Below are 11,572 nucleotides of genomic sequence, written 5' to 3'. Positions count from 1 at the left end.
CATCATTCTGAAAGTCCCAATAACAATCCCCAAATGGTTTTCATACGAGAAGCATTATCCTTCACAACTATTGACAGGAAAAGAGAGAACTGGTATTGGGCACTCATAATGATAAAAATGCAACAAATTACAAAATGTTAATGTAAACTGCAATGTTTACTTTTTCAATATATAACTCCAGTTACATCACACTGTATAATTTTCCTTTAAATTCTGTGTCCTACAACCTTATACTCCATAATCATCCGATGAAGGAGCAGTGTTCCGAAAGCTAGCGCTTTCAAATAAACCTGTTGTACTATAACCTGGTGTTGTGTGATTTTTAGCAATGTTTACTGAGTTTTAAATCTTTTCAATGGGTTCTGATGATCAGACTGAGATCAGCTTCTTTGAAAGGACAAGTTAGTGGTATCTCATGTTTATGTTTATTGGATTTTCTGGCGGTCTTTGTTGAATGTAGACTCTTAACAATGATGAATATAATTGTTTACCAATAAAATTCGAAGAACAGTATTTATCCTGTATTGTATTTGAAGAGAAACAAATCATACCCTAAGGACTATTAGCATAATTATCACAAAACCATGAACAATATCTACTACTTTCCAATTACCAAATTATTAGATAATGCAGTCGCCTGTACTCAATCATCAGTATTAAAAGTCAAAGTTTATTCTTGTGATTTGTTAGTCTACCATTTGTCCAATAGTAAAATATTGGTGGAAAATGTATTGGAAAGGGAAAACAGTATTGTCATAATGCTAGTTAGAAAAAAAATAATAATTGGAACATTTCATTTTAGAAAACAACTCCAGGTCATTTCTTGAGGGGTCAGAAGTACACCGGTGAAGTGATGGTTTAGAAACTGCCACCATTTTCACCATCCAATGAGAGACAGGGAGCTGGTAGTGGAACATTGCAGCCAAAGCCATTGCAAGTTGCCAGCCCTCCCTGCGAGACCTGTGAAGCGCTGTTGACTGACTGAGCAACAGGAAAGTGCTGCCACTACTATTAGTGTCCATGAAGCTCAATGACAGAGCAGACTTGACTGGCCAAATGGCCTAAACCTGCTCCTAATCCCTACATTCAAACATTCCCAAATAAAATTAACTACAGAAGGCCATAGGAGTCATTTGTCTCCCAGATATTATCACTCAGTGGTAAACTGTGATATGACTGATTGATTTTTTATTGTTATGTATAATATACAGTGAGAAAAACAGTAAAATACTGTGAAAAGCTTTTTCACTGTCAATTGATCCAGTGCTATTTTGAATAATTTTAAGAATAAGAGAAAAAAAGCAAAAAGAGCGTCCATGAGTCCTGAACCAACTCGTCAACGATACCTATGCCTCCACCTCTCCTCTACCCCCTCATTGCTGTCTACACCCGACCCAAACAATTGTGAGGTCACCACTCTTCAGGCTCCGTCTTTAGCCCTTGGGGCGATTCTCCTCCACCACTGCCTCCACCAGCTGTGTCAGACTGGCCCACATCAGAGTCGCAACTCTCGCACTGGTCCACCTCGTCAATGTCACTGTGATATCCTGCCACTGCCGCTTCACTGCTGCCAGTACCAGGCCCAATCAACGACAAAGTCACTGACCCTCAGGCGCCATCACTCACCACTGGGCCTACCCCCATTGATATCACCTCCACCAATATAGCAGCCACCGATTTTGATGCTCACCTTGGAAAAGAAAAGTAAGTATGGACTTTGCTGTTCACTGCCAGCCAACTCTTCAACAGCTGTTGAAGTTATCAAGCTCTGACCTTCCAATACAAAGCCGCCTCTTCTCACCTTGGGCTGGCATGATGGCTCAGTGGTTCACGCTGCTGCCTCACAGTGCCAGGGGCCTAGGTTGCATTCCAGCCTCGGGGGATAGTCTGTGTGGAGTTTGCACATTCTCCCCGTGTCTGTGTAGGTTTCCTCCAGATACTCCAACCTCCTCCCACAATCCAAAGATGTGCAGGTTAAGTGAATTGGCCATGTTAAATTGTCCATAGCATTCAGGGATTTATAGGTTCGGTGCATTAATCAGGGGTAAATGTAGGGGAATGGGTATAGGTGGGTTATTCTGCACAGTGTTGGTGTGGACTTGTTGGGTCAAAGGGCTTGTTTCCACACTGTAGGGATTCTATGACCTGCAGGGGAGCAGGCATGCCTGAGAGTATGTGCACTGTTCATAAGAGTTCCTCTCTAACAGGACACAGGAGCAGGAGTAAACCTTCAGGCACTCAAGCCACTTCACCAGTTTAGATCACACCTGATCATCAACCTTAATGCCACATTCCTGCATTCTCCCTCTATCCCTTGATGCCATTATTAACTAGAAATTTATCAATCTTTGTCATGAACTTACTGAATATCTGAGCTTCCACAGCACCCTGAGATAGAGAATACCAAAGACTTACTGCCTTCTGAGTGAAGATGTTCCTCCTCATCTAAATCCTAAATGCTTTACCTTTTATTGTAATACTATGTCTCTTAATTCTAGATCCCACAACCATAGGAAACAGTCTTTCTGCATCTACTTTCTTGGTTCCTTTAAAAATTATCAGTGTTTCTTCTAAATTTCAGGTACCATCTCCTCAATCTCTTCTGATAGGACAATTCTACAATCCCAAGGAATCAGTCCAGTGAATCTCCACCAAACTCCCTCTATGGTATGTGTATCCTTCCTTAGACAAGGGAATCAGAAATGCACACAGTACACCAGATGCAGTCTCACGAGTTTGAAATGAAACATCTTTACTCTTGTACTCAAATCCTGGAGCGATAAAGGCTAACCTACTCTTCCTTTTCTACATTGCTTGCTGTAACTACATGCTAGTTTTCAGTCATTTATAAACAAGGACGCCTTGGAACACCAACATTTTCCATTCTTCTATTGTTCAACAAATACTATGGACTTTTTTCTTCCTCCCAAGTCATTTAACCCGTCAAATATTTACATTATATTCCATCCACCATGCTCTTCATCATTTGCTCAGTCTGTCAAAATCACTTTTAAACCTCTTTGCATTCACCTGGGAACTCAAATTCTCACCAAATTATGTATCACTTGAAGTCTTGGAAAAGTACAATTGACGCTCAGATCCAACTTATTGATAGAAATTGTAAACTGCTGGGGCCTAAGCATTGGTCCTTTTCATAACCTTTGGTTACTGTTTGCACCCTGAGAATGATCTATTCCTACTCTCTACTCTCTGCTTTCTGCCTGTTAACCAAATCTCAATTCACACTCGTGCATTATTAAATATTAATATTGCATTAAATGTCCAATTGTCATCTTCTTTATAATAGATTCTAGTATCTTTCCTACTACAGAGATGGACTGTGATATGGAGAAATTTCTTCAACCAGTGAATGGTGAGCCTGTGGACTTCTCTGTCACAGAATGTGGTTGAGGATAAAATGCTGAATGTTTACAGCAAAGGAGTTAGATATAGTTATTTGGGTTAAAGGAATCAAAGGATATGGGGAGAAAGGGGAATTGGCTCAAATAGCTGAGTAGCCTACTCTTCCTCTTTTCTAAGTAACTGACATCAGGCCTGTTTCCTGTTTTCTCTCCTCACCTCCCCCACCCCCCACCCCCACCCCACAACCTTATTAAACAATGGAGTTATATTTCCAACTTTCCAATCTACAGGCACTGTTGCAGATTTAAAAGGAACCATGGTAACTGGTGACTCCTTGCCACCTGGCAGGTATAGCTGCTGATGCTGGGAGTCCATGTCCCCAAGATAAGCACACAAAGCTGGGAATGCATCAGGATCTGATCCACCAGCCCTAATCCTCACCTCCAAGATCATCAACAAAGGGCTAGGAAGATGGTCAATGTTATCATGATGGCACAGCGTTGCAATTGCAAAGGTTAAATACACCAGAACCCCATTAAACAATCCAAGTTTTGGAGTCTACAAAGAAATACACTTTTGCTCAGCACTAAATAAATGAGAAGACTTCAGATTCTGGAAATCTGAAATAAAAACAGAATATGAAGGAGATGCTCAGTCAGTCAGCATCTGTAGAAGAGAACCGTTGAATCAATGCTTCAGGGGTAAGATTGGGTATTGTCTTTTCAGCAGCATCGGTCAAGGGTTAATGTAGAGCAGGACTACACAAGATCTTAAAAATGTGTTGCTGGAAAAGCGCAGGTCAGGCAGCATCCAAGGAGCAGGAGAGTCGACGTTTTGGGCATAAGTCCTTCTTCAGGAATGAGGAAGGTGTGCCAAGAAGGCTAAGATAAAAGGTAGGGAGCTCCCTACCTTTTATCTTAGCCTGCTTGGCACACCTTCCTCATTCCTGAAGAAGGGCTTATGCCCGAAACGTCGATTCTCCTGCTCCTTGGATGCTGCATGACCTGCTGCGCTTTTCCAGCAACACATTTTTCAGCTCTGATCTCCAGCATCTGCAGTCCTCACTTTCTCCTACACAAGATCTTGCCTACCTTTCTCAAAATTGTCCCACAGGATCTCTTACATTTCCCTGAGGGCCCATGCAGGGCCTCAGCCTAGTGGTGTATCTGAAAGTACCTCCCTGACAGTGAGGTACTCATTCAAGCCTGCAGTGGAGTATTAGTCCAATTTTTGGCTCAAGTTTCTGGAATGGGATCATTGATAATGGTCACCCCGTGACTCAGAGGTAAGACACCTATCGCTGAACCAAGGCTGGCATATTTGTAGGATAAATTACAAAATAGGAAGAAAATAAAATAATTACTCAGCCAAATCTAAACGTGCTACATGATTCTGCCAATTGATCTATAGTGAGAGGTGATGGGCGCTGATGTAAAACCTAGAATCTTCTGACAAGTCTAACAGCCTAGAAGCTGGAGGTAAGTCACCTTCTTGAACTGCTGCAGTCCATGTGATGAACTTACATACACAGCACCATTCGATCAGGGATTCCAGGGACAGTGAAAGGACAGTGACATATTATCAAGTCAGAAAGGCATGTGAACTGGCAGAGCGTAGTGTTGCTATGTTACTGCTGTCATGGTTCGAGGTGACCAAGCTAATCAAGGAATCAGAAAGGACCCTTTATGATTTAATAGTATAAAGGTCTAATTTCCTATGTTCTACATTTGTTCGTGCTATCAGTAGAATGTGTTGTGTTGGGTAACAGTTCTGCATGAGTTAATGATGGAACTGCATTAAGATGGAGATGTAGCAATCTAGAATGAGCTCCTGTTGGAGACATAATGTCATCCTTTGTCTCTAATAGGGTGGCATGGTGGAAAGCCTGTTACCTCAGTGCCAGAGACCTGGGTTCGATTCCACTCTCGGGTGACTGTCTGCTTAGAGTTTGCACATTCCCCCGTGTCTGCATGGGCTTTCTCCAGATATTCTGATTTCCATCCACAGTAGGTGGATCGGCCATGCTAAGTTGCACATAGTGCCCATGGATGTGCAACCTAAGTAGATTAGCCATGTGGGGCCAAAGAGATAGGTTTGGGGTTGGGTCTGAGTGGACTTGATGGGCTCAATGGCCTGTTTCCACACTGTAGTGATTCTGTGATTATGTTTATGCCTAAGCAGTCAATGTTATTATTATCCATTGCTATCATATAATAAAATACTTTGTGTAAGGCAGTTCCTTCTTCTCATTAAGAATCAACAGTGGTTCATCTTCTACCACTGCTAATTAAATAGACCCTTTGACCACTGGTGACAGCCCCTGCTCACCTGGGTTCAGAACCATAGTCTACATATAACAGAATTGAATGACAATAATTGCTAATGTGCCCTGGCCTGTAGTCCCAGGATCATCAAATATCATTAGAACAGTCTTCTGTTGAAACAAAGGTCACAAGTAGGAATTATTTTTAATCCTTTAATCAGAAGAAGCAAACATTAGTTTAAACCAAACAACAGCTGTAACCATCCTAATTTGACCACCATTAAGTTGGTGGCAGAAAATAATAAGACAGTTAAGAATATTTCTACCGTTTGTAATGTTCACGATAATGGCCTGATAATCATTTGTCAGTTATTGATTAGATTTGGATTTAGATTTATTGTCACATGTACCCAAGTACAAAAGCACAGGAATACAGTGAAAAATGCATAATGTCGTCACACACCTTCGGTACCAAGGTATCTAGGTACAAGATAATGTAGTTGCAAAGTAGTAAGAGAAATGAGAATTAAAACGTTAAGTATTATTCCATGGAATAGTCGAAAATATAAAGAAATAAGGAAATTGTTATCATTAAAGTCTTTCGTAGTTTAAATGAGGAAAATAAATAAATAAGTTAAAAGTTCAATAGGAATTGTCTAGATCAGTTTATTTCAAACAGTCGAACACATTATAAATTATGAAGCAGGCATCACATATCCCATCTAATTTCAGTGAGAGCAGTTTGGAGAGCCATAGCAAACTAAACTCAAGGCAGAAGATCAGTATGTAGTTAACATTCATCCTTCCTTTTTTTAAAGAGTCTTACAGCATGGAAACAGGCCCTTTGGCCCAAACTGGTCCATACCGACCAAAATGTTTGTCCAGGCTAACCCCATTTCCCTACACTTGGCCTGTAGCCTTCTAATCCTTTCCAATCCACATATTTGTCAAATGCCTTTTAAATGCAGGTAATGTACCTGCCTTAACCACTTCCGACAGCACAATTGAGAAAAGAACCAAGTCATACAGTCAGGGCAGGAAGGGACAAAGCAGAGAACAAGGTAGGACTGAAAAATTAAACTGCATTTATTTCAATGCCAGCTGTCTAATAAGGAAGGCAGATGAACTCAGGGCATGGATAGGAATATGGAACTGGGGTATCATAGGAATTACAGAAACATGGCTCAGGGATGGGCAGGACTGGCAGCTTAATGTTCCAGGATACAGGAAGGATAGAAAGGGAGAGAAGAGAGGAAGGGGAGTGGCATTTTTGATAAGGGATAGCATTACAGCCGTACTGAGGGAGGATATTCCCGGAAATACATCCAGGGAAGTTATTTGGGTGGAACTGAGAAATAAGAAAGGGATGATCACCTTATTGAGATTATATTATAGACCCCCTTATAGTCAGAGGGAAATTGAGAAACAAATTTGTAAGGAGATCTCAGTTATCTGTAATATATGGTGGTTCTGGTAGGGGATTTTCCAATCAGACTGGGACTGCCGTAGTACTAAGGGTTTAGATGGAGAGGAATTTGTTAAGTGTTTACAATAAAATTTTCTGATTCAGTATGTGGATGTACCCTGTACCCATGAAAGAAGGTGCAAAACTTGGCGTATTCTTGGGAAATAAGGCAAGGCAGGTGACTGAAGTGTCAGTGGGGGAGCACTTTGGGGCCAGCGACCATAATTCTATTAGTTTTAAAATTGTGATGGAAAAACATCGACCAGATCTAAAAATTGAAGTTCTAAATTGGAGAATGGTCAATTTTGAAGGTATTAGGCAAGAACTTTCAAAAGCTGATTGGGGACAGATGTTTGCACCTAAAGGGACTGCTGGAAAATGGGAAGCCTTCAGAAACGAGATAACGAGAGACCAGAGAAATTATATTCCTGTTAGGGTGAAAGGAAAGGCTAGTACATAAAGAGATTGCTGGATGACTAAAGAAATTGAGGGTTGATGAAGAGGAAGAAGGAAGCATATGTCAGGTATAGATCACAGGATAGATCGAGTGAATCCTTAGAAGAATATAAAGGCAGTAGGAGTATGCTTAAGAGGGAAATCAGGAGGGCAAAAAAGGGGACAGGAGATAGCCTTGGCAAATAGAGTTAAGGAGAATCCAAAGAGCTTTTACAAATACATTAAGGACAAAAGGGTATGTAGGGAGAGAATAGGGCCCCTCAAAGGTGACCTTTGTGTGGAGCCGCAGGAAATGGGGAGATACTAAACGAGTATTTTACATCAGTATTTACTGTAGAAAAGGACATGGAAGATATAGAATGCAGGGAAATAGATGGTGACATCTTTAAAAATGTCTATATTACAGAAGAGGAAGTGCTGGATGTCTTGAAATGCATAAAAGTGGATAAATCCCCCGGATCTGATCAGGTGTACCCGAGAACTCTGTGGGAAGCTACGGAAATGATTGCTGGGCCTCTTACTGAGATATTTGTATCATCGATAGTCACAGGAGAGGTGTTCAAAGTTTGTGAGAAGATTTGTAGCTCGGGTGCTCGTTGTTGTGGTTCTGTTCGCCGAGCTGGGAATTTGTGTTGCAGACGTTTCGTCCCCTGTCTCGGTGACATCCTCAGTGCTTGGGAACCTCCTGTGAAGCGCTTCTGTGATGTTTCCTCCGGCATTTATAATGGTTTGAATCTGCCGCTTCCGGTTGTCACTTCCAGCTGTCCACTGCAGTGGTCGGTATATTGGGTCCAGGTCAATGTGCCTATTGATTGAATCTGTGGATGAGTGCCATGCCTCTAGGAATTCCCTGGCTGTTCTCTGTTTGGCTTGTCCTATAATAGTAGTGTTGTCCCAGTCGAATTCATGTTGCTTGTCATCTGCGTGTGTGGCTACTAAGGATAGCTGGTCGTGTCGTTTCGTGGCTAAGTTGGTGTTCACGAATGCGGATCGTTAGCTGTCTTCCTGTTTGTCCTATGTAGTGTTTTGTGCAGTCCTTGCATGGGATTTTGTACACTACATTGGTTTTGCTCATGCTGGGTATCGGGTCCTTCATTCTGGTGAGTTGTTGTCTGAGAGTGGCTGTTGGTTTGTGTGCTGTTATGAGTCCTAGTGGTCGCAGTAGTCTGGCTGTCAGTTCGGAAATGCTCTTGATATATGGTAGTGTGGCTAGTCCTTTAGGTTGCGGCATGTCCTCGTTCCGTTGTCTTTCCCTTAGGCATCTGTTGATGAAATTGCGGGGGTATCCGTTTTTGGCGAATACATTGTATAGGTGTTCTTCTTTCTCTTTTTGCAGTTCTGGTGTGCTACAGTGTGTTGTGGCACTCATCCATAGTTTCAATCAATAAGCACATTGACCTGGACCCAATATACCGACCACTGCAGCGGACAGCTGGAAGTGACAACCGGAAGCGGCAGATTTGGGATGCTTTCCTTTATTGGTCAGAGTATTGAGTACAAGAGTTGGGAGGTCAATTTGCTGCTGTACAGAACATTGGTTAGGCCACTTTTGGAATATTGCATGCATTTCTGGTCTCCTTCCTATCGGAAGGATGTTGTGAAACTCGAAAGGGTTCAGAAAAGGTTTACAAGGATGTTGCCAGGGTTGGAGGATTTGAGCTATAGGGAGAGGCTGAACAGGCTAGGGCTGGTTTCCCTGGAGTGTTGGAGGCTGAGGGCTGATCTTATAGAGGTTTATAAAATCATGAGGCGCATGGATAGGATAAATAGACAAGGTCTTTTTCCCTGGGGTGGGGGTGTCCAGAACTAGAGGGCATAGGTTTAGGGTGAGAGGGGAAAGATATAAAAGAGACCTCAGGACAAATTTTTCATGCAAAGTGTGGTGAGTGTGTGGAATTGGCTGCCAGAGGAAGTGGTGGAAGCTAGTACGGTTGCAACATTTATAAGGCATCTGGATGGGTGTATGAATAGGAAGGATTTGGAGGGACATGGGCTGGGTGCAGGTGGGACTAGGTTGGGTTGGGATATCTGGTCGGCATGGACAGGTTGGACCGAAGGGTCTGTTTCTGTGCTGTACATCTTTATGACTCTCTGACTATGACTCTAGCCTTGTACATTCTCATCCATATCATTGATATAGATAACTGACCCCTGATGCACTCCACTAGTCACAGGCCATCAATCCAACAAGTAGCCTTCCACTATTACCTCTGCTTCCCACTATCAAGCCAACTGTTTATCCAGTTTGCCAGCTCACTCTAGATTTCATGCAATCTAACCTTCCAGAGCAGCACACCATGTGAAATCTTATCAAAGCCCTTACTGATATCCATAAAGGCTATGTCTACTGCCCTGCCCTCATCAACCTTCCTGGCCACTTTATCTAAGAATTCTAAAAAATTTGTGAGGCATGATCTCCCACTCACAAAGTCATGCTAACTACTCCTAATCAAATCCTGTCTTTTCAAATGCATGTATACCTTATCCCTCAGAAGCTTCACACGGAACTTACCAACTACAGATGTTAAGCTTACTGGTCTATAGTTCCCAAGCTTTTCTTTGCAGCTCTTTTGCTACCTTCCAGTCTTCTGGGACTTCACCCATGGCCATCAGTGATGTAAAGATATCAGCCAGGGCCCCTGCAATTTCTTCTCTAGCCTCTTGCAGTGTTTTTAGATATATTTGGCCAGGACCAAGAGATTTATCCGCCTTCATACATTCCATTACATCTAACACCTGTTCTACTGTGATATGGACTAACCTTAAGATATCACCACTAACTTCCCCAAGTTCCCAAGTCTTAATGTATTTCTCCATGGTAAACACAGAGGAGAAAAAATCATTAAGAACCTCACCCATTTCATGCGTTTCTACACATGCATATCCACTTTGGTCCCTAAGGGGCCCTATTCTCTCTCTAGTTATTCTTTTTCCTTTAATATACCTAAAGTACCTCTTTGGATTCACCCTAATTTTTTTGGCCAAGGCTATCTCGTGGTCCCGTTTTGCCCTCCTGATTTCTTTCTTCAGTGAACTCTTGTATTCCCTGTATACCTCCAGGGATTCCCTTGCTCCCAGCTACCTATACTTGTGCCAAGCGTCCTTTTTTTCTGGTCAAAGCTTCAATATCTCTTGTCATCCAGGGTGGCTGGATTCCATAGCTCTGTGATGCTAAAGATTTTGACCTGTATAGCATATCATTCAGGAAAGTTTCCATGGGAGTGGATAAATCACTAACTCTATAATTCTGAGTTAAAAATCACACAACACCAGGTTATAGTCCAACAGGTTTAATTGGAAGCACACTAGCTTTCGGAGTGACGCTCCTTCATCAATCACCTGATGAAGGAACGTCGCTCCGAAAGCTAGTGTGCTTCCAATTAAACCTGTTGGACTATAACCTGGTGTTGTGTGATTTTTAACTTTGTACACCCCAGTCCAACACCGGCATCTCCAGATCATGTCTATAATTCTGTTTTACTTTGTTCCTCAATGAAAAATGACATACTGTGACCTTTCATTTCTGCAGCTGCTCACAAAATGATCTCTTGATTCTGTAAAATTCCATTTAAGTAGCACAAATTCTGGTCAAGGAATATAGTAATTCAATCTTGCCTCCGAATTGTCTCTATTTTTTGGGGATCTTTTAACTTTTGGCTATTAATTCTACTGTGTTAAGGCTGTATAAACCTCTACTCTTAATGTTTATATTTCTGGTCAAGATACCTGACTTGAGAAATACCTCCAAATCCTGTTTCAATATTTTCAGTTCTGTGAGGAGATTTACTCTGAACCTATTTAACCTAGGAAGTTTTGTGGATTTTCTGACAATATACCTTTGACCTTGTTTCTGTAAATCAAGCACACAATCTAATCACTTATTTGTCTCAAGTGAGTTGAACTTGCCTCTAAATAGGCATTTGTCTTTTTTCCAGCAAGCTGTGATTTCAATGCTCTCAATCACTGAAACAATTGAGTGTCATGCATGTTTGCATAATTTAAGACTGTCAACCACTTCACCTGTA

The sequence above is a fragment of the Chiloscyllium plagiosum genome, unplaced genomic scaffold, assembly GCF_037043375.1.
Source record: "Chiloscyllium plagiosum isolate Xiang-an unplaced genomic scaffold, Cpla_swu_hap1 HiC_scaffold_19, whole genome shotgun sequence".
NCBI classification, from domain to species: Eukaryota; Metazoa; Chordata; class Chondrichthyes; order Orectolobiformes; family Hemiscylliidae; genus Chiloscyllium; species Chiloscyllium plagiosum.
Note: the sequence above shows the minus strand (reverse complement) of the source record.